The following is a 24,528-nucleotide window of genomic DNA, read 5'->3' on the forward strand; positions in this document are numbered from 1 at the left end:
CTCGGGAGAGGGAATTCTAGATTGCATATAAGATTGAGTAGAGCGAGATCTTGAACTGGAGCATCGGGAACAGATTTGCGGTTAGGATAGGGATATACCTAATCGTCTTGCTTGGTTATTATACGGGAATTATAAATGCGTTTTTGTTAATCCTAATTCCATAGGAATATAGGCGTTAGGTTAGCTTGAATATGCGAGTAGTACTTCGGAAGAAGGCTACAAGCAATATTAACCATGTCGGCCAATAAACCAGATAAATTAATTAGACGATTTAAGTGAAAAACTCAACGGGATTGTTAGCCAACTCATATCTTTAGAATATTGTCTCCCATTGAATTCGTCTTTAAAATTTAGCCAACTTGTTCATTTAATCTCTTAGTTTATTACTCTAGATTAGTTTTATTAAATATTTATACTTTAGAAAAGTGCTTGAATCGATTAATTATCTTAGTTTAATTTAGTAAATAGTTAATCACAAGTCCCTGTGGATACGATATCTGGACTTACAATCCTATATTACTTGTCGACCACGTATACTTGCATATTACGAATCATATAAAAAATTGTTACCTTCCAACATATTCATATGGGGTCTTACAAGGACGAGACATTTTTTTTTATAAATTCTTGCTACAAAGCTATAACCAAAACTTCACATCCTGAAAATCTCCGAGGTTTTAGGCCTTTTTGGTCTTTTATAATGTTGAGTTTAAGAAAATGTCTTTTTTAGATCTCTTACGTATAAAAGAAAGATCTCTTACGTGTAAAAGTAAATCTCCCATGTGTAAAAAAAAAAAAAGAGGTAGGATCATAAAACTAAAAACAAGTTTGTAAAAGGCCAAAAAATCAATTGACCCGAAAATCTCCATGGTTGGATTTGGCGTCTCCAATTTCTTAAAAAACTAAGACTTTCCACTGGTTAAGTAGTCACAACAGATTTCTCATAAATGCATACCTACATAGACTTGGGATTTCTACCTCGGCTGTATGCCCCATTTGTCAACAAGCACCTGAAACCATTAGTCATATCTTCATTAATTGTCCCAGCGCCAAATACTGCTGGAACGCTATGCATTTGCTGCCTTTATTTAATAGATAATCTAGTTATTGATGAAACCAACATTATTTCATGCTTGGCTTAGGAGCCTCATTCAAAAATACATCATACTATCCCTTGCAATAAGCTCATTCCTTTCACACAATGGCATCTTTGGCTCACTCGTGATAAAAAGTATTTCGAAAATAGAAACCTCCTCGCACAACCCGACACCATCTACCAATTAATTAGTCACAGAATACTTTTACCTTGCAAGTCACAATAAAAATCAAAAGACTAAAATTGCTATGTATGTAAAATGGGAACCTCCACAAGTACAGCAGGGTACTTTCAAATTAAACACTGATGGGGCACTTCGGAAATCAGAAGGATTGGCAGGTCTTGAGGAGTCTTTTGTGATGCCTACGGTAACTGAGTAATGGGATATGCAACAAGACAAGAAGCAACAAATGCAATTACTTTAGAAATACTTGCTTTACTAAGGGGTGTTGCAACTTGCAGTCCACCATTATCTTACACCTCTTGAAATTAACATCGATGCTCAAGAGGTAATAATCATGCTTCATAATCTCTATTGTATACTCACACATGTTAAATGACTGCAAATTCCTGATCCACCAACTGAATGATCCGGCAGTGATACATACATACAAGGAGCAAAACCAGGTTGCAGATCGACTGGCTCATTTTGGATAGGAACTCACGGGCAGCAACATCACTTTGTTTGCACAACCACCTCCTTTTGTTTTGGAAGCTGTATCAGTTGGGCTATCGTAGGCTCAAATATGTTTGTAGTAACGATATACCTGTGACAGAGCTTATGCATCTCTTTTGTCCTTCATCACAGGATCCTACTTCTAGTAGCTTAAGGAATCTCATCTTTTTACAGATTCTAACAGGAATCTTAGTAGTAGTAGTAATGTAAAGAGGCAATCTATTCCCTGTACCTCTTTCATAGGTTAACATAAGTTGGTCTTTTATAACCCAAAAAAATAAATAAGTTTCAATTTTTTTTCTTAATCCATTTAAACATATTCCCATGAAATGAAACGGGAACGAAAGGAATACTTTATTTGCTTTTAGTTTCTACTTAGGTTTCGGCATGCTTACCTCCTTTATTAGATACACCACTATAGCTTTTCAATAAAGGGAATGTTTTTAGCTAAGAATCAAATGCTTCTTTGTTTAGTTCCATTATTACCTCGTGTAATATAAAAATCCTCCAAATATCATGCATAATTTAGGGAAAGTTACATAATAAAATAGTCAAATACAATCATCCTTTTCTATAACAGCCTTATATATTCCGATATTTTTTGACTTTTTTAGTGAATAACTGTTATACATTTGACGTTTAAATATTTTTTGGCTGTTATAGATAAAGATTATCCAAAATCAATTATTTTTCCTTTTTTAATTTTACATATCTTAAGAAAATTATTCAAATTTAAAAACTCAAAGATATGTATATTTCACTAGTTAAATATTGGAGAAAGCTAATAGATTATTAATAAATTCATAACTAAACGTATAAAGATTTAAACTCTAAGACATACATTTTAAAGCTACCTAAAAAAATAAATTCTTTCAAGATTAATGGAAGAACTTTGTAATTGTAGCTTGTTTCGTAGGTTTCATTCTCTTAGTAGCGATATAACACTTGAATTGGCGAAAGTTCATATCCAAATTTTCAGCAAAAAGGTATCCAATAGCTTTCCCTTGAAGACAATCTAACAGCTTAACAGTTAAATTTTCTATCTAAATATTTTTCAAATTTATCCAATGGAAAAAATATCATGTGCAAATGTTCAAATCTTATATGTTATGCAAGATAGAAACTTTGTTTAATGAAAAAGATTGTGTGCATCTTTTTAGAATTATTATTAGTATTCTTAAAGATTCTATATGGCTGTTATGTAGAGATAGTTTTACGAAGACCGTCTGCTATAAATATGAATATTGTTGTTATAGGTAAAAAGCTGTTATAGAGAGGTAAAATATAATTTAAAAAATCGGTTATGAGAAAAACTTGGCTTTTATAGTGAATGATTGTTATATATGGATGCAGTTATAGAAAAGTCTGACTGTATATATAAAAAATGTGACAAAATTTTAGACATTTCAAAATAAAATGAAAGAGAGTGCTACTGGTGGAGAATTGATTCTTTTTTTGCAGCTCTCCACTAGTAGCACTTTCTTTCATTTAATTTTAATTTTTCTATAATTTTGTCGCGTTTTCTAAAATAGAGCAGCGAAGAGTTGATTATTTTACCCTTCAGGCTTCGCCATCGACCACTTATTTCTAATAATTTCCTATATATACAATGTCCTACTGCTTTTGACAAATGTGTGGATTTCATCTCCTCCAAATATTTTGGTTGGCATGTAACGATTCAATCGGTCGTTTTGAGCTCTAGCGCATTGCTCGGCAGTTTGAGGCCTTGGGTGGCTTCACTTCATGTATTATGAATTGTACGCGTAGTCGGAATTGAATTTCGGGAAGTTCGGAGTTGATTCAGATGGAAAATTCTAATTTCGGAAGCTTTAAGTTGGAAGAATTGACTAAAGTTTGAATTTTAAGTAAACGACCTCGGAATCGGGATTTGAAGGTTCCAATAGGTTTATATGATGATTTCAAACTTGGACGTATGTTCGAGTTGAGAATCGGGTCGCCCGCGAGCATTTCGATGCTTATTATGGAAAGTTGGCATTTTGAAGGTTTTAGAATTTTTTAAGTTTGGTTTGAGGTGGACTTTGGTGATATCGATGTCCGTTTAGGGTTCCAAGTCTCGGAATAGGTTCGTATCGTGATTTGTGACTTGTGCGTAAAGTTTGGCGTCATTCCGGAATATTTTGATATGATTCGGACGCGTTCGTCGAAGTTTGAAAGTTTGAAAGTTGAAAGAAAGATTTTTATCGTGGATTCATGATTCTTATATTATTTGTGGCGTTTTGAGCCTTTGGATAAGTTTGTATAAGGTATTGGGACTTGTTGGTATGTTCGGACGGGGTTGCGAGTGGCTCGGGTGAGTTTCGGGGCGGTTTCAGACCATTTCTAGGCCATTTTTAATTGCTGGTTTTTGGCTTCAGCAGTGTGCATCGCGATCGCGGACATTGGATCGCGTTCGCGAAGAGCAAAATGGGAGAAAGGGGTTTGTGAATCGCGTTCGCGAAGACAGATTTGCGTTCGCGAAGAAGAAATTGCTGCTGCACAAGGCTGATTATAGAAGCTAATATCTTGCAATCTATAAAGACTTTGGAGATGATCCAAAAATAAAAGTTGTAGCCCTTGGTGTTTAGTTTTCAGAAAATCAAACCATTTATCATTTGGAGTTTGTTAAAAATAGTTATGATCATTATACTAGAGACTATCTGGAGGAGTTGGGCAGCTTGTTCTTCGCGATCGCGAAGGGTAATTTTGAGCTGAGAAAAAGTTATGCTTCGTGATCGCGAAGCATTTTCCGCGATCGCGAAGGGTAAATACCTGGGCATAAGCTATATTTTGTGAGTTTCGGCCATTTTATTATATTTGAAGCTATGAAGCTCGGATTGAAGTGATTTGTGAAGCGATTTTTGCCTTATGGATTGGGGTAAGTGTTCTCTACTCGATTTTGATTATATTTCATGAATCTATCCTTCTTTTAGGAATTTGGTTGATGATTTAAAAAGAGAAATTGGGGTTTTTTTATCTAAAGTTTCATATAATAAATTTTTGAGTTTTGATTGCCGATTCAGAGTCGGATTTGAGTTAAACTAGTATGATTGGACTCGTAATTGAATGAGTTATCGGATTTTGTGACTTTTGTCGGGTTCCGGGCACATGTTATCGGGGGTTGACTTTATTGACTTTTCGAACGGAGTTAAAAATTGTTATAAATTAATTTATTACGAGTATTAGAGTATATGTTTATTGGTTTGCACATTGTTTGACTAGTTTTGGAGCGACGAGCATCAGTTTGAGGTGTTAGAGTGGCGTTGGAGCCGGTTATAGAACTCCAGAGTGAGGTAAGTCTCCTGTCTAACCTTGTGGGAGGGGGAGGGGGGACTACCCCTAGGTGATATAATTGTTATGTGGTACTAGTTGTGGGTGCTACGTATGTACGAGGTGACGAGAGTTCGTACGTAGCTAAAATATGTTTATGTCCGGGTAGACTTATGACTTTATCATGTAATATGTGAATTATTTAAACTCACTCAGCTGGCTTAATTAATTGGATTTATAATTGAAATTGATTTGGAAATATATATATATATATATATATATATATATATATATATATATATATATATATATATATATATATATATATATATGTTAGGCCGAGCCTTATCACCCTGAGTTATTGGCAAGTTATTTGGGAAACGGTAAAGGTTTTATTCACTTTATGCTCATGTACTGTATTGTAAGCACATGCCTCATAATTCAATAAGTTCCTTCCTTTCTTGTGGATCGGGCCGAACACCTCAGCAGTATAATAGATGCATATATGGTTCGTATCGCTCGACCCTCGGCAGTGTACATATTAATCTGGATCGGGCCAAACGACCTCGGCATAATCGTGCGTTATATCGTTGGCAGTCGAATATTCACGGGATTATCCTTCCACAGATGCCTGGCATTTCATGTGATATTCCTTATCCGTTTGATACTGGCACTTGATACATATGAGCTGTTGAGGTAGAATACAAGACTCAGAAATTCATACCTTTAAAAGAAATTTTTGGAAGATTATGTAACTTACAGATTTACCCCATTATTGCTGTGTGCTTCATATATGCTTATGATTTATTATATTGATTTATTGGACCTCTAGTAAGTGTCGATATCGACCCCTCGTCATCACTTCTCCGGAGTTAGGCTAGATACTTACTGGGTATGCGTTGATTTACGTACTCATGCTGAACTTCTGCACTAAATGTGCAGGATCCGATATGTTGATCTGGCGGTCATCTTGGCACGTAGGCGCAGCTGTTGAGGAGACTTTATGGTTAGTTGCATTCTAGGCTACACATCGTAACCCACCGAGTCTTCATCATACTTGTCACGCCCCCAACCTTGGGGAGCGCGACCGGCGCTCAACCGAGTAGATCCGGTCGAGCAAGCCTGTTAGACACTTTCTACCTGACGCACTTATGATCATGAAAAGTCATGTTTTCACTGATTAAACAGTAGAGAGATCATATATATATATATATACACATCACTAAGTCATTTCATTTTGTTACATCATTGTTAAGTTTCAAAATACATACATCCTTATAGCTGAGTGGAACAAGAGTCCAAAACACAACATGATCCGTTGACCTTTCTAACACCCATATACAACCCACATAGTGTCTACGGAGCCTCTAAAGATACAAAAGAGAGTAAAGATGGTGCCGGCAACAAGGCCCCGGCTATACCTCAAAAAGTGACCACAATATAAACATAAGGTACAATACATGACCCTGGAATGAAATAGGGCTCACCGAGTCCGCTGAGAAGAGGATGCAGCACTATCTGTGATCAACATTGTCTGCTATGGAACCACCTGCATCCATTTAAAGATGCAGCACCCCCGGCAAAAGGGACATTAGTACTTTTGAATAGTACTAGTATGTAAAACTAAAATACTATCTCAATAGAATGAGCAATAATACAGGGGAAAACAGTCAAGAATGCAATATGGGCTTTAAATAATACTAAAACATCAAGTTAAGGATCACATAGATTTTCAAGTTGATTTCCACGTTATTAGGTTGAGTGATCTTTAGTGCCGATATTCCACAATTCACAATACCACCATATTCTTACACGGAGTCCGATCACGACCCGATCGGCTAGGTCGTCTCACTTGAGACATCAACCATAACCATAATTTCAATTATCAATTTCAGCACAGTCATCACCATGTGTGCGATATGGCGTCCGATCATGGCCTGATCGACTAGGCCATCTCACCGAAGGCGTTACCTTTTTCAGTCAATCATTTCACATCATACTTCTTTCATATCTTTTCGATTCATTAGCACTAGTGATCACGATTACAAAGTCATTCTTGGCACTTGGCCGTATTTCATAGTTTCAGTTTCATTTTCCACATTCAAATATCATTATCATTATCAACAGCAATAGGGCTTCCCATTCAAGATATTAAATTCACATATGAGAAATTTGGGAAATCTTAGGCACATAGAGGATTTCCATACAATTTGGCATAACAACCTTTATTTCGATCTTGACATGAAGTCTTAACATTTCTAACACCTATTCCACATTTTGAACACGTCCTCAAATGGCAAGATGACATGATGAAGCATTTAGAATAAATATTGAACATACATCCTTCAATACAACCATATTTAGGAATAGCCAATTCAATAATGGTCAAGGACTTACTCCAATTACATGAACACCATAGGATTCGATTCTAAGAAGAAGGGTGTTTAGCCAACATACCTCAATTGAGCTTCTTAAAACTCTAAGATGTTCTGGAATATTAGCAACTTCAATCTATTTTAGCAATATATCAAAAATTGAACCAAATATTAGGAAAACGATCATGAATCTAGCTCACCTGAGCATTATATCAAACACTATGTGTGTATTAAGGTTCCATGGCCCTTTTATGAAAGACTTCACCATCCCACACCCCATTCTTTTCTATCTTTAACTCACAACCTCCCCACGTACCTTAAGAATACATGCATGCAAGGTAAGCACTCCCATCCCTATGAACTACCTTACTAATTGCCCATTTTGGTTATATTTCGAATTTAAGAGCTTGGTGATAGAATGTTACCTCTTAGGATGAAGACCTAGGGTGCTTCTCTTGATAATCTTCAAAGGTTTAAGTAAGAATTGAAGAGAAATTTTTTATGAGGATCACTTTCTCCCTCTAGGACTCTCTTTCTCACTCCAAAGATATCAGAAATAAGCTCAAAATGGTCTATGGGAGGTGTTTTAACGGAATATGGCTGGGTTTAAAAACCCCAAAAATGAAGCTCCGGACCAGGTTATGCGGTCACATATGCTACCGTATAATGATTATGCGGTCCGCAAAATGACCGCGAAAGGTGGCTTTGGGAACTGGGCTGGCCTGCTTCACTCTGCGGCCATTATGCGCCCCGCAGGCCTATTCTGCGGTCGCATAATGCGCCGCAGGAACCTCCCTCTGCAAAAGTCTAAGGATGACTATGCGACCAAAGTGCGGCCCACGAAACGGTTATGCGATCGCATAATTGGCTGCGAAATTGACATAAAAAACGCCCCAGAAAACTGCCTCACTCTGTGACCATTTTGCGGTCCGCAGAGTGGTTCTGCGGCCGCAGAAATGCCTACTTCTGCCCAACATTTTCCTTCAACTCCCCAGACACTGTTCAATCCAAAAAGTTTGAATCGCGGCCCGCAAGCTCGCCGCGAAATATTTCTACTACTATTAACCTCTACGCCTGTCCCGGCATCACGGAACCCCAATTTTTAGGAAAATATTTACGGGGCCTTACATCTTCCCCCACTTAAGATCATTCGTCCCCGAATGAGGGTCAATGTTCACTATTAGCATCTTATGCAACTCGATTTTCATACCACACACCAGCAACCCCAAATTTGACTAACTCCCTAAATTCTCCAAAATTTCGCTAAAGTTTCCCCTGTAACTAGGCCTATCCACCTGTCAGAGAGCCCCACAAACACATCCTTAAAATATATTCATAAACCAATAACATAACTCATAACAATACCAACCGTGGCTTCACATACAATACATTACCAGAAAGAAATACCCTTAACGTGAATTTGTTCAAATGATACATATTTCATAGAAGGTAACCCTTAGAATTTTCATAGAACACAACTTAATAAATACATGGCTATTCAAAAAAATAAGGATACTTTCTCTTCATTTCTTCCTCGGCCTCCCAAGTAGCCTCTTCAACTTGTTGGTTTCACTATAGCACTTTCACGGAGGCAATTTCTTTATTTCTCAACTTCCGGACTTGCCTATCAAGAATGGCAACTGGAATTTCTTGATATGACAGTTCTTCATTAACCTCAATGGTCTCAACTGGCACAATAGCTGACGGATCTCCAACTACCTTCTTCAACATAGACACATGGAATACCGAGTGCACTAATGACATCTCTGGTGGTAGCTCAAGCTTGTACGCCACCTCACCGATCCTTTGTATGATTTTGTATGGTCCGACATACCTCGGACTCAATTTCCATTTCTTACCAAATTGCATTACACCTTTCATGGGAGAAATTTTCAGGAATACCCAATCATCTTCCTTGAACTCCAAATCCCTACGACGAACATCTGAATAGGACCTCTAACGACTCTGAGCAGTCTTCAACCGCTCCTTAATGATCATAACTTTTTCCATAGCATGATGCATGAGGTCTGGCCCTATCAACTCTGTTTCCCCAATTTTGAACCACCCAATGGGAGATCTACATCTCCTACCATATAATGCCTCAAATGGTTCCATCTGAATACTAGCATGAAAGCTGTTGTTATAAGCAAACTCTATGAGTGGAAAATGATCATCCCAGTTACCCTTGAAGTCAAGAACACAAGCATGCAATATGTCCTCAAGCGTCTGAATAGTCCGCTCTGCTTGCCCGTCGGTCTGTGGATGGAAGGTTGTACTAAGACTCACCTGAGTACCCAAACCTTGCTGAAATTTCTTCTAAAGATTTGCCGTGAACGGAGCCCCTCAATCAGAAATGATAGATACTGGAGTACCATGTAGCCTGACTATTTTCTTGATATACAACTGAGCATACTGTTCCGCTGTGTCGGTAGATCTAACTGGCAAGAAATGTGCTGATTTCATGAGCCGATCCACAATCACCCAAATTGAGTCAAACTTGTGCGGAGTGCGAGGTAATCCTACCACAAAGTCCATATTAATCATTTCCCACTTCCACATTGGAATTTCTATGTTTTGTGCCAACCCACCAGGCCGTTGGTGTTCGGCCTGTACTTGCTGACAGTTCGGACACCTTGCCACAAAGTCCGCCACATTCTTTTTCATGTCATTCCACCAATAAACTTCCTTGAGATCATGATACATCTTCGTAGAACCTGGGTGCACAGAATACCTAGAAGTGTGAGCCTCTGTCATGATTCTTTCTCGGAGATCATCTACGTTTGGAAAACATAGCCGCCCTTGGTACCTTTGTTTACCATCATCCATGCCAAGATTAAAAGCCATAGTTTTATGTTTTTGAATCCCCTTCTTTAGTTGTACCAAAAATGGATCGTTATATTGCTTCTCTTTGACTTCCACAACAAGCGACGATTCAGCCCTATTTTGTACAATTACTCCTCCTTCATTAGAGTCCACAAGACGAACTCCCAAATTAGCCAATCGATGAACTTCCTTGGCCAACGGCCTTTAACATACCTCCAAGTGTGCCAAACTACCCATAGATTTTCGGCTAAGAGCATCCGCCACAACATTGGCTTTCCCCGGGTGATACAAAATATTGATGTTGTAATCCTGGAGTAACTCAAGCCATCTTCTCTACCTCAGATTCAACTCCTTTTGCTTGAAAATATATTGGAGACTCTTGTGGTCCGTGAATACATCCACATGGACCCCATACAAATAATGACACCAAATCTTCAATACAAAAACCACCGTCGCAAGTTCTAAGTCATGAGTTGGATAGTTCTTTTCATGATTCTTGAGTTGCCTAGAAGCATAAGCTATAACTTTGCCGTGTTGCATTAACACACACCCAAGCCCGATCCTTAAAGCATCGCAATATACCACAAACCCTTCTATACCCTCTGGCAGGGTCAACACCGGTGCCGTAGTCAATCTCGATTTTAACTCCTGGAAGCTCCTTTCACAAGTATCAGACCATTGGAACTTAATCGCTTTCTGAGTCAATTTAGTCAACGGAGAGGCAAGAGTAGATAACCCCTCCACAAACTTCCTGTAATACCCTGCTAAGACCAAGAAACTACGAATCTCGGTTGGCGTTGTTGGTCTAGGCCAATTCTTCACCGCTGCAATCTTTTGAGGATCAACCTTAATCCCCTCTCTGGAGACAACAAGACCCAAGAATATGACAGACTCGAGCCAAAGTTCACATTTTGAAACTTTTGCATACAATTGGTGCTGATGAAGAGTCTGCAAAACTGCCCTGAGATAATCGGCATGGTCCTCTCGACCTCGTGAATACACAAGAATATCATCAATGAACACTATCACAAAGGAATCGAGAAAAGGCTTGAAAACCCGATTCATAAGATCCATGAAAGCCGCCGGGCCATTTGTTAGCCCAAAAGACATTACCAGAAATTTAAAGTGCCCATACCGGGTACTAAAAGTTATTTTCGGAATATCCTGCTCCCTAATTTTTAATTGGTGGTACCCGGACCGCAAATCAATTTTGGAAAAGTACCTAGCACTCTGTAACTGATCAAACAAATCATCTATTCTTAGTAATGGGTATTTGTTTTTGATTGTGACTTTGTTAAGCTGCCGATAGTCAATACACATCCCCAGTGATCCATATTTCTTCCTCACAAAGAGAACCGGTGCGCCCTATGGTGATACACTTGGTCGGATGAAACCCTTCTATAACAAATCCTTTAATTGTTCCTTTAGATCCTTTAATTCTGCTGGTGCCATTCTGTAGGGTGGAATAGATATAGGATGCGTGCCTGGTATCACATCAATCCCAAAATCACTCTCCCTGTTCTGTGGGATTCCAGGGAGTTCATCAGGAAAGACCTCCGGAAATTCATTTACAACAGGCACAGACTCAAGTGTAGGCACCTCGGCATCAGTGTACGTAACCCGGACCAAATGATAGATACACCCCTTATTAATTATCTTCGTGGCCTTAAGGTAAGAAATAAACCTTCCCTTTGGCATCACATTATCCCCTTTCCACTCAATAACTGGCCCATTTGGAAATTCAAACCTCACCATCCTAGTTCGGCAATCGAGCTTGGCAAAACATGAATAAAGCCAATCCATTCCCATAATTACATCAAAATTGACCATCCCCAATTCAATGAGATCGGCCACGGTGTCCCGACCACGAACCGTGACAACACAACCCCTATAAACCAGTGCGGCCACAATAGACTCGCCAACCAGAGTAGATACAAAGAACGGCTAAGGAATCTGTTCCGGTTCTATCCCAAATTCCATAGCAATATAAGAGGTAACATAGGACAAGGTGGAACCTGGATCAATAAGAGTATATACATAATGAGATTGGACAGTCAATATACCTGTGACAATATCTGGAGAAGCCTCTGCACTCCGGCGACCACTCATAGCATAGAAATGGCTGGATCCTCCTGAATTCTGCGCACCACCCTTAGCTACACCACTCCCTGCTGGTGTTAGAGTGCCTCGTGCTGGAGAGGGTACTGAAGACGTAGCGGCTGCAGAACTGGATGGCTATGCTGTGCCCCTTCCTGCACCCTGGCGGGATGAACGACACTCCCTCTAAATATGACCCCTCAATCCGCACCCGTAACATATAGATAAGTCCATGTAGCAGATACCCAAGTGCATCTTCCCACACCTGGGGCATGGGAGCCTCCGCTGCTGCTGGAATCTCCCTCTTGATCGGCCCTGCTAGTGGGGTCCCCTGCTGCCCTGATTGGGCCTGAAACGACTCCCCTGCTGCTGACTGGGACCTGTTGGCGGGGCACTGGCTGAAGACTGAGCAACAGACTGGGATGGCCCTGATGACCCTCCCCTATAAGCTGACCTTCCCCCACCAAATGATTCCCCAAAGTTTCCCGCAGACCGGGCCTTGCTGGTACCTCTCGATCTATTCTGTTCTTCAACTTAAGGTTCTCTGTAGCTTGAGCAAATGCTACCATCTTCCCATAGTTCATATCTGAATTCAAGGCAGCTGTAACGGCCTCATTGATAACAAAGGGGATAAGGACCTGCACGAACCGGCGCACTCTAGCCTCCATAGTAGGCATCATGAGAATGGCATATTTAGAAAGACGCGCGAACTCCATGTGATACTCCCACACACTCTTACTTCCTTGCTTAAGGTTCTCAAACTCCGCAGCACGAGCTGCCCTAGTCTCGGCCGTCAAGAAATGGTCTATGAAAGCATCAACAAACTCACTCCACCTCGCTGGAGGGCTCCCCTCCTCCCGAGAGTCCTCCCACAGCTCAAACCAAGAATAGGCCACCCCTTTTAGGTGGTAGGAGGCCAATTCCACTCCCTCCGTATCAGTAGCGCGCATCACTCGGAGACTCTTATGCATCTCATCAATGAAGTCTTGTGGGTCCTCCTCGAGATTAGCACCCGTGAACACCGGAGGATCCAACTGAAAAAACCTGTTCACCCTAGAACCACTAGAATCCCCTTGTTGGCTAGAAGAAGTGGATGCAACATTTGATCTTTGAGCTTGAGAAGCCACTATCTGTGTCAACATCTGGATAGCTCCCCTAAGATCCATATCAGAAACACCAAAATCGGAAGCTGGAGCTGGTGGTGGAACCAGAATATCAGTTGGAGGAATCGCTGCACCCTTAGTAGGTACAAGAACTGGTGTGGCCTGGTCAGGTGTAGTGGAATCAAGCAATGTAGCAGTCGGGGGATTATCCTCACCCCTCGGGTGTTCACCCGCCTCACCAAATAAAGGGTCAACTGCCCCTCCTAAGGTGGCATTGGCTCCTTGGCCAGTTCTTGTTCTCTTATTAGGTTCCATGTACTGAAAGTTAAAGGAATGCACGAGTTAGAGGAGGAACAGTTTCACCATCAATTTCATCGCACGATCCAGAATATCAAAGAAGGGTATTATTCCTAAATGTCCAAGTAGCCTCCAATTTATAGATGTGGTCGATAACACACCGATAAGAAAGACTCTACTAGACACGGCTCCGAGACATTCTAGGATACTTTAAAACCTTAGGCTCTTATACCAAGTTTGTCACACTCCAACCTCTGAGAGCGCGATCGGCGCTCAACCGAGTGGACCCGGTCGAGCAAGCCAGTTAGACACTTTCTACCCGACGCGCTTATGATCATGAGAAGGCATGTTTTCACTGATTAAACAGTAGAGAGATCATATATATATATATATATACACATCACTAAGTCATTTCATTTTGTTATATCATTGTTAAGTTTCAAAATACATGCATCCTTATGGCTAAGTGGAACAAGAATCCAAAACACAACAAGATCCGTTAAACTTTCTAACACTCATATACAACCTACATAGTATCTACGGAGCCTCTAAAGATACAAAAGAGAGTAAAGATGGTGTCGGCAAAAAGGTCCCGGCTATACCTCAAAAAGTGACCACAATATAAATATAAGGTACAATACATGACCCCGGACTGAAATGGGGCTCACCGAGTCCGCTGAGAAGAGGATGCATCACTATCTATGATCAATACTGTCTGCTATGGAACCACCTGCATCCATTTAAAGATGCAGCGCCCCCGACAAAAGGGATGTTAGTACTGTCAAATAGTACTAGTATGTAAAACTAAAACACTATCTCAATAGAATGAACAATAATACAGGGGGAAACAGTCAAGAATGCAATATGGGCTTTAAATAACACTAAAACATCAAGTTAAGGATCACATGGATTTTCAAGTCGATTTCCACGTTATTAGGTTGAGTGATCTTTAGTGCCGATATTTCACAATTCATAATATCACCGTATTCTTACACGTAGTCCGATCACGACACGATCGGCTAGGTCGTCTCACTTGAGACATCAACCATAACCACAATTCCAATTATCAATTTCAGCACAGTCACCACCATGTGTGCGGCATGGCGTTTGATCACGGCCCGATCGGCTAGGCCATCTCACCTAAGGCGTTACCTTTTTCAGTCAATGACCGCGAAATGACCGCGAAAGGTGGCTCTAGGAACTGGGCTGGCCTGCTTCACTCTGCGGCCATTATGCGGCCCGCAGACCTGTTCTGCGGTCGCATAATGCGCCGCAGAACCTCCCTCTGCAAAAGTCTAAGGATGACTATGCGACCAAAGTGCGGCCCGCGAAATGATTATGCGGTCGCATAATTGGCCGCGAAATTGACATAAAAAATACCCCAGAAAACTGCCTTACTCTACGACCATTCTGCGGTCCGCAGAGTGGTTCTGTGGCCGCAGAATGGGCCGCAGAAATGCCTACTTTTGCCCAACATTTTTCTTCAACTCCCCATGTACTTTTCAATCCAAAAAGTTCGAACCGCGACCCGCAAGCTCGCCGCGAAGAATATTTACTACTATTAACCTCTACGCCTGCCGCGGCATCACGGAACCCCGGTATTTAGGAAAAATTTTATGGGGCCTTACATTACTATTTACTTTATCCTATCGTATTTACATTCCGGACAAATGTTGTATTATTATTGTATTCCTTAGTAAATACTCATGCACTTGTGACACCGGGTTTTGGGATATGCTAGTTGTTGCTTACGGATTTATATATCATTATCACCTTTCATTTCTTTTATGAACTACTACTTATGTACGTTTCTGTGGATTTAAAAGTGTAAATTTCCTTCCTTAATAAAATTTATGATTTCGAAAGTAATAAAATGAATAATTAATGTGATAATTCACCGTTGGCTTGCCTAACGGCGACGTTGGGCGCCATCATGGCCTATACTGGATTTTGGGTCGTGATATAGCCGTTCAATCGGCAGATCGAGTTTATCCCTTGAAGTCGTACCCTTCTACTATGCATCAACTTTATCCCACATATAATGAATCTCTCTTACGGGTGCTTATTAGTGGTTTGATTTAGGGAATGATGAAAAGTACGGCTATATAGAGACGAAGTTAGGATTTTGATTTTATAAAATTTGAATTTTAAAAAAATCAATTGAGTTCTAAATATATTATTTGTACAAATTAAATGTATTTTATCAATACAAATATAAGGTATAGGCAAAAATTATTGTGGTCTGTCGAAACCGCAAGTCAAACTCTAGCTCCGCCCCTGCGGCCATCCCACACAACCTCTTTTTAGTACGAAATTTCTCTTATTACATTCGATAAAGGAAGAGGTAAAATAATAAAAAGAAAAAATAAAGAAAAATAGAAAAGCATACGGTGGACCCTTTCTTCTTCACTTCCGGTGTCATGATCAAGAAGAAGGGTCCATCCAAATAAGAACGACTTATTACAATTTGAAATTACGTCAGAATGTTTTTCTACTCTCACATAAAAGTATACAAAAGCTAAATAGAATCAAGAATATATAAACGGTCAATATATATCAATTTTTTTGTTCTGATATATTTTTTGTGTGATAAAATCAGATATGCAAGATCCTATGTATAGTAGTTAGCATGAGGACAAGGGTACCTAGGAGATGGAGCTATAACCCAACCCGCTAGGTAAGCCAAACAACAGTTAACACAACTCTAACGAAAATAATAAAAAATCAATAAGTGAAATAACTGAATTTTCATACAATAACCTAAGAATTGGTAGTACAAGTCATAAGCCTCTAAGATTTTAGATTTACAAATTTGGTGTGAAAATAAATACAATATCTGTTTGGATTATACATAAACAGAGTACGAATCTAAAACTACCAAGGACAAGTGGTAGCTATATCCGAAAAGCAAGTACATCTTCAGTGCCAGCTCATGTCATCCATAGCAGCTCAACTCCAAGATCTGCATGCAAGGTGCAGAAATGTAGTATGAGTACAACTGACCCCATGTACTCAACAAGTATCATAACTAACCTCGACTAGGTAATAGAGGCAAGAATTATCAATGATACTCGCTAATAACCTGCTCACTTCATAAATGTCATAAATACACAACAATAATATTGTTAAGTCTTAAATCACAACTAAAGCTACCTCGGTGCACAAAGACAACGTAACATGCTCTGTTTAGTTAACAATCCAGCATATAGAGAAGATATGCGTGAAATACCAGATAATCCTTCACCAGTTGCATATAGAGAAGATATACATGATTAAACAAGTCAAGCCACATGGGTTCACATAAAGAGAAGATATGTACCGTGTCTCATCTCATCAAGTAAGGTAGCATATAGAGAAGATGGTAGAATTAGGCTTGAATTGGCCAAAGTTGGAAGTTTAGAAGTTCTTAAGCTTGAATCCGATGTTGATTTTGGTGTTTTGGTGTTGTTTGGGGTGTTTCGAAGGTTCGCCTAAGTTCGAGTAGTGATATATGACTTGTTAGAATTATTGGTTGAGGTCCAGAGGGCCTCAGGTGAGTTTCGGATAGGTTTGGGTTGTGATGCGCTCGTTTTTCTTATGTTTCGATGTCGTTTCTTCAAGCATAAATGATATTATATTGAACAAATGAGCTCCAATTTCTTTTTTGATTAAAGCATTAGATCCGTATCGTAATTACGGACCCATAGCAAAAAGAATCATCGAATTTGGACATCGTATGAGGATTTTATGGTCATTTTCCTAAGAATTAGGTTGCCAGATTTTTCAGATTAATTACGAAATTGCCACTGAGGGCATATTTAAAAATCTACACTATTTGCAAATATTAAAACCTACATATCTCCTTCATTATAAGGTCAAATTGAGTGATTCAGAAACGAGGCAGAATAACTGGCAGAAAAATATATAAAACGAGAGTTTGTTCATTCGGTCATATTTTGAGTTGGGGAGCTCGGATTTGGGCAATTTTGGGGGCGCTTTTCACCATAAGAATTGGGGTAAGTGTTCTCTACTCAGTTTTGGTTATATTTCATCAATCCACCTTCGTTTTTGGGATTTGATTGATGATTTCAAAGAGAAATTAAGGGAGTTAGGGTTTGAGTTTTGGAGAGTTTAAGTGAGGATTTGAGGGACCAAACGGAGTCCGATTTTGATGAATTTTATATGTTTAGACTCGGGAGAGGATGAGGTTTAATATTATGCCTTCATGTTAGAGATCATGCTTAGGCTTTATTCATGCTCACATTATTTGTACTCAGTCATAAAAATTATTGTACATGTTTAACTCAGTCTCTATTATTTGCTAATATGCTGTGATACTTGATGTGGGTTGTGTTCCCTTATTTGCTAATGATGATGAGGCTAGTGAGGTACATGATTGAGTGAGGCCGAGGGCCTGGTTGTGAGGATATTAATACCATAGCACGTGAGTTGTCCGCGTAGCACGTGAGTTGACCGTGCGGGTCCAGGTATTGATACCATAGCGTGTGAGTTGTCCGCGTAGCACGTGAGTTGACTGTGCGGATCCAGGTATTGATATGATGGCACGTGAGTTGTTCGTGCTTAGGGCTTGGGCTTTGGGAGCCCCTCCATAGTCTGTACACACCCCCAGTGAGCGCAGAGTGTTGAGTGTTTTGAGTGTTGAGTGCTGAGTGCGAGTGATGAGTGATGGAGTGAGACTGATGTGAGGTTGTATTTATTTGTGTTGTTGCTGCATTTATCTGTTAAACTTCTTTGTGGCATTTATTGAGTTATGGAATTTACCTGTTTATTTCTGTTAATTTTTAAATTGTGAAAATAAATAATTGGACTGTTTTATTTAGCTCGTCACTACTGCTCAGTTTCTTAGTTATTTCTGTTACTACTGAGTCGGTTATACTCATACTACACCCTGCACTTTATGTGCAGATCCAGGTGAGTTAGAGCACGGCGATTGTTGAATTCAGGCTGGCTATCTGTGGATATTGCAAGGTAGCTGCTAGCGTCCGCAGGACCTTGTTACTCCTTTTGTCATTTCCTCTTTTGGACAGTTAGACAGTTTATATATCTTAGTTTATAGTTTTAGACGCTCATGACTTAGTGATACCCCGATGTTTGGGGCTCGTTTCTGTATTTTTCTATATTATATTTAGAGTTGATTTAGTTTATAAAAAATTTAAATGTTGAAATGTTTTATTAAATTCTTATAGTCGGTTTCGTAGTATTATTTTTGGAAGTAGGCTTGCCTTGTAACACGATAGGCGCCATCACGACCATGGTTAGATTTTGGGTCGTGACAAGTTGGTATTAGAGCCTAGGTTACATAGGTCTCACGAGTCATGAGCAGGTTTAGTAGAGTGTTGCGGATCGGTACAGAGACGTCTGTACTTATCTTCGAGAGGCTGCAGAACCTTTAGGAAAATTTCACATTCTTGAATTCTTTTCGTGTGGTATTGAATTTTCTTGAAGTGTAACTCTTTAAATTCCTTCCACGCATTCGTATGCGCACATGAGCGCTCGGTATCAGTTGTGTATAGATGACTTGTGATTCCCTGGATGAGGTGCGAGATGTGATTTCAGTGTGTTGATGTCGGGCCAGTCAAGAGGACATGAGGCCGGGTTTTGAAAGTAGCTTGAGCACTGAGGTGTTGATTGTGTGATCACGTGCTTGTGGTACTTTTGGGGATATTTAAGAGAGTATTCAGCGGCTTGTGAGCCTTAGGGCGGTGTAGCTTTATGCTTGGGTCTCGTGTGGTGAGTCTGGGTTGAGGATTGTGGTGTTATGGTGGGGCAAAGTATCAATTTGAAGGTAATTCAGAAGGAACTCGGATAGATAGGACATCTTGGTAGTAGGTTGGATCGGCATGGTAATGGGTATGATTAGTTCTTTGGGTGTGTATGCGGTAATGAGTTCTATAGGTATTTTGTGGCAATGTCCTTGGGTTTTTGGTGGTCTGCGTAGCTTGGTTTAGTTATAAGGATTCAGTCCTGACGGATTGATTTTGTGCCATTGGGGTTCGGAGAGAGTTCATGATGGTTTTGAGAACAACTATTGGCACGTTCAAGGGCGAACGTTTGTTTAAGAAGGGGAGGATGTAACGACCCGGCCAGTCGTTCCAAGAGTTATAGCCCTATTTCCCCATTCCTACTTATTTATGTGTTGTTCAGCGGTGTTGAGTTGTATCGAGTTGGTAGGTTTGGGTTCGAAGTAGTTTTGGAGTAAAATGCACACTTAGTCTCTTCGTTAGAAAGTTAAGTTAGAAAAGTCAACCGAAAGTTGACTTATGAGTAAACGAATTCAGATGTAGATTTTTATGATTCGATTAACTTCGTTGGGTGATTTTAGACTTAGGAGTGTGTCCGGAATGTAATTTGGAGGACCGTGGTAGAATTAGGCTTGAATTAGCGAAAGTTGAAAGTTTAGAAGTTCTTAGGCTTGAATCCGAGGTTGATTTGGTGTTATGGTGTTGTTTTAGGTGTTCCGTAGGTTCGACTAAGTTTGGGTAGAGATATATGACTTGTTGGAATTATTGGTTGAGGTCCCGAGGGCCTCAGGTGAGTTTTGGATAGGTTTGGGTTGTGTTGCGCTCGTTTTTCTTATGTTTCGACGCCGTTTCTTCAAGCATAAATGATATCATATTGAACAAATGAGCTCCAATTTGTTTTTTTTATTGATGTGTTAGATTTGTATCGTAATTACGGACCCGTAGCAAAAAGAATCGTCGAATTTGGACATCGTATGAGGATTTTATGGTCATTTTACTAAGAATTAGGTTGCCAGATTTTTCAGATTAATTACGCAATTGCCACTAACGGTGAATTTAAAAATCTGCACTATTTGCAAATATTAAAACCTACATATCTCCTTCATTATAAGGTCAAATTGAGTGATTCAAAAGCCTAACTTGACTAGCATTTCACAAGGAATCCATTGGAGGCATAAAAAAGCGAGTTTCAGGATTGTTTGGGACGAGAAATGAGGCGGAATAGCTGGCAGAAAAATATATAAAACGAGGATTTGTTCATTCGGTCATATTTTGAGTTGGGGAGCTCGGATTTTTGCGATTTTGGGGGTGATTTTCATCATAAGGATTGGGGTAAGTGTTCTCTACTCAGTTTTGGTTATATTTCATGAATCCATCTTTGTTTTTGGGATTTGATTGATGATTTCAAAGTGAAATTGAGGGAGTTAGGGTTTGAGTTTTGGAGAGTTTAACTAAGGATTTGAGGGACCAAACGGAGTCCGATTTTGATGAATTTTATATGGTTAGACTCGGTAGAGGACAAGGTTTATTATTCTGTCATTTCTGACTAATTTTGAGACGTGGGCTGGGTTTTGGCCGGTTTCAGATATTTGGCATATTTTGTAGTTTTTATAGTGGAATTCGATTCGTTAGCCTATGTTGATGGAATTAATCAGATTATGGTTAGATGTGGATCTTTTGGTGACCGAGTCCTGAGATGAGGGCATCCCGGAGTAGGATTTTATGTTATTAAGATAAGCAATAGTTTAACTCTGGCTTTGAGGGTATAAACCCGGAGAATTTGATATCGTGTGATTGTTTGGAGGTGATACCCACGCTAGGTGACAGTCGTGTGGGTGTATACCGCGAGGGATTAAGACTTGGACTGTCCCGTGAGGCCTCATGGCCATCATCTGTGTTTACGTAGTTAATTGTTGTTGAACTTGTCTGCCTTCATGTTAGAGATCATGCTTAGGCTTTATTCATGCTCACATTATTTGTACTCAGTCATAGAAATTATTGTACATGTTTAACTCAGTCTTTATTATTTGCTAATATGCTGTGATACTTGGTATGAGCTGTGTTCCCTTATTTGTTGATGATGGTGAGGCTAGTGAGGTACATGATTGAGTGAGGCCGAGGGCCTGGTTGTGAGGATATTAATACCATATCACGTGAGTTGTCCACGTAGCACGTGAGTTGACCGTGCGGGTCCAGGTATTGATACCATAGCACGTGAGTTGTCCGCGTAGCACGTGAGTTGACCGTGAGGATCCAGGTATTGATATGATGGCACGTGAGTTGTCCGTGCTTAGCGCTTGGGCTTTGGGAGCCCCTCCGGAGTCTGTACACACCCCCAGTGAGCGCAGAGTGTTGAGTGTTTTGAGTGTTGAGTGCTGAGTGCGAGTGATGAGTAATGGAGTGACACTGCTGTGAGGTTGTATTTATTTGTGTTGTTGCTGCATTTATCTGTTAAACTTCTTTGTGGCATTTACTGAGTTATGGAATTTACCTGTTTATTTCTATTTATTTTTAAATTGTGAAAATAAATAATTGGACTGTTTTACTTAGCTCGTCACTATAGCTCAGTTTCTTAGTTATTTCTGTTACTACTGAGTTGGTTGTACTCATACTACACCCTGCACTTTATGTGCAGATCCGGGTGAGTTAGAGCACGTCGATCGTTGAGTTCAGGCCGACTATCTGTGGATATTGCAAGGTAGCTGCTAGCGTCCGCAGGACCATGTTACTCCTTTTGTCATTTCTTCTTTTGGACAGTTAGACAGTTTATATATCTTAGTTTATAGTTTTAGACGCTAATGACTTAGTGACACCCCGATGTTTGGGGCTCGTTTCTGTATTTTTCTATATTATATTTAGAGTTGATTTAGTTTATAAAAAATTTAAATGTTGAAATGTTTTATTAAATTCTTATAATCGGTTTAGTAGTAATATTTTGGGAAGTAGGCTTGCCTTGTAGAACGATAGGGTCCATCACGACCATGGTTAGATTTTGGATCGTGACAAGTTGGTATCAGAGTCTAGGTTACATAGGTCTCACGAGTTATGAGCGGTTTTAGTAGTGTCTTGCGGATCGGTACGGAGACGTTTGTACTTATCTTCGAGAGGCTGCAGAACCTTTAGGAAAATTTCACATTCTTGAATTCTTTTCGTGCGGTATTGATTCAGCTTGAAGTGTAACTCTTTGAATTTCTTCCACGCATTCGTATGCGCACATGGGGGCTCGGTATCAGTTGTGCATAGATGGCTTGTGATTCTCTGGATGAGGTGCGAGATGTGATTTCCGTGTGTTGATGTCGGGCCAGTCTGGAGGACATGAGGTCGGGTTTTGACTGTAGCTTGAGCACTAAGGTGTTGATTGTGTGAGCACGTACTTGTGGTACTTTTGGGGATATTTAAGAGAGTATTCAGCAGATTATGAGCCTTAGGGCGGTGTGGTTTTATGCTTGGGTCTCGTGTGGTGAGTCTGGGTTGAGGATTGTGGTGTTATGTCCGGGCAAAGTATCAATTTGAAGGTAATTCAGAAGGAACTCGGATAGATAGGACATCTTGGTAGTAGGTTGGATCGGCATGGTAATGGGTATGATTAGTTCTTTGGGTGTGTATGAGGTAATAAGTTCTACAGGTGTTTTGTGGCAATGTCCTTGGGTTTTTGGTAGTATGCGTAGCTTGGTTGAGTTAGAAGGATTCAGTCCTGACGGATTGGTTTTGTGCCATTGGGGTTCGGAGAAAGTTCTTGATGGTTTTGAGAACAACTCTTGGCACGTTCGAGGGCGAACGCTTGTTTAAGAGGGGGAGGATGTAACGACCTGGCCAGTCATTCCGAGAGTTATAGCCATGTTTCCCCATTCCTACTTATTTATGTGTTGTTCAATGGTGTTGAGTTGTATCGAGTTGGTAGGTTTGGGTTCGGAGTAGTTTTGGAGTGAAATGAACACTTAATCTCTTAGTTAGAAAGTTAAGTTAGAAAAGTCAACCGAAAGTTGACTTATGAATAAACGAATTCGGATGTGGATTTTAATGATTAGATTAGCTTCGTTGGGTGATTTTAGACTTAGGAGTGTGTCCGGAATGTAATTTGGAGGTCCGTGGTAGAATTAGGCTTGAATTGGCGAAAGTTGAAAGTTTAGAAGTTCTTAGGCTTGAATCCGAGTTTGATTTGGTGTTGTTTTGTGTGTTCCGAAGGTTCGACTAAGTTCGAGTAGTGATATATGACTTGTTGGAATTATTGGTTGAGGTTCCGAGGGCCTCGGGTGAGTTTCGGATAGGTTTGGGTTGTGTTGCGCTTGTTTTTCTTATGTTTTGACGCATAAATGATATCGTATTAAACAAATGAGCTCCGATTTCTTTTTTGATTGAAGCATTAGATCCGTATCATAATTACGGACCCGTAGCAAAAAGAATCGTTGAATTTGGACATCGTATGAGGAGTTTATGGTCATTTTATTAAGAATTAGGTTGCTAGATATTTCAGATTACTTATGAAATTGCCACTGACGGCGTATTTAAAAATCTACACTATTTGCAAATATTAAAACCTACATATCTCCTTCATTATAAGGTCAAATTGAGTGATTCAAAATCTTAACTTGACTAGAATTTCACAAGGAATCCATTGGAGGCATAAAAGAGCGAGATTCAAGATTGTTTAGCATAAGAAACAAGGCAGAATAGCTGGTAGAAAAATATATAAAACGAGGGTTTGTTCATTCGGTCATATTTTGAGTTGGGGAGCTCGGATTTGGGCAATTTTCGGGGCGATTTTCACCATAAGGATTGGGGTAAGTGTTCTCTATTCAGTTTTGGTTATATTTCATGAATCCATCTTCGTTTTTGGGATAAATAATTGGACTATTTTACTTAGCTCGTCACTACTGCTCTTTTTCTTAGTTATTTCTGTTACTACAGAGTCGGTTGTACTCATACTACACCCTGCACTTTATGTGCATATCCAGGTGAGTTAGAGCGCGACGATCGTTGAGTTCAGGTCGGCTATCTATGGAGATTGCAAGGTAGCTGCTAGCGTCCGTAGGACCTTGATACTCCTTTTGTC

The sequence above is a fragment of the Nicotiana tomentosiformis genome, chromosome 6 (assembly GCF_000390325.3).
Source record: "Nicotiana tomentosiformis chromosome 6, ASM39032v3, whole genome shotgun sequence".
In the NCBI taxonomy this organism is placed as follows: Eukaryota; Viridiplantae; Streptophyta; class Magnoliopsida; order Solanales; family Solanaceae; genus Nicotiana; species Nicotiana tomentosiformis.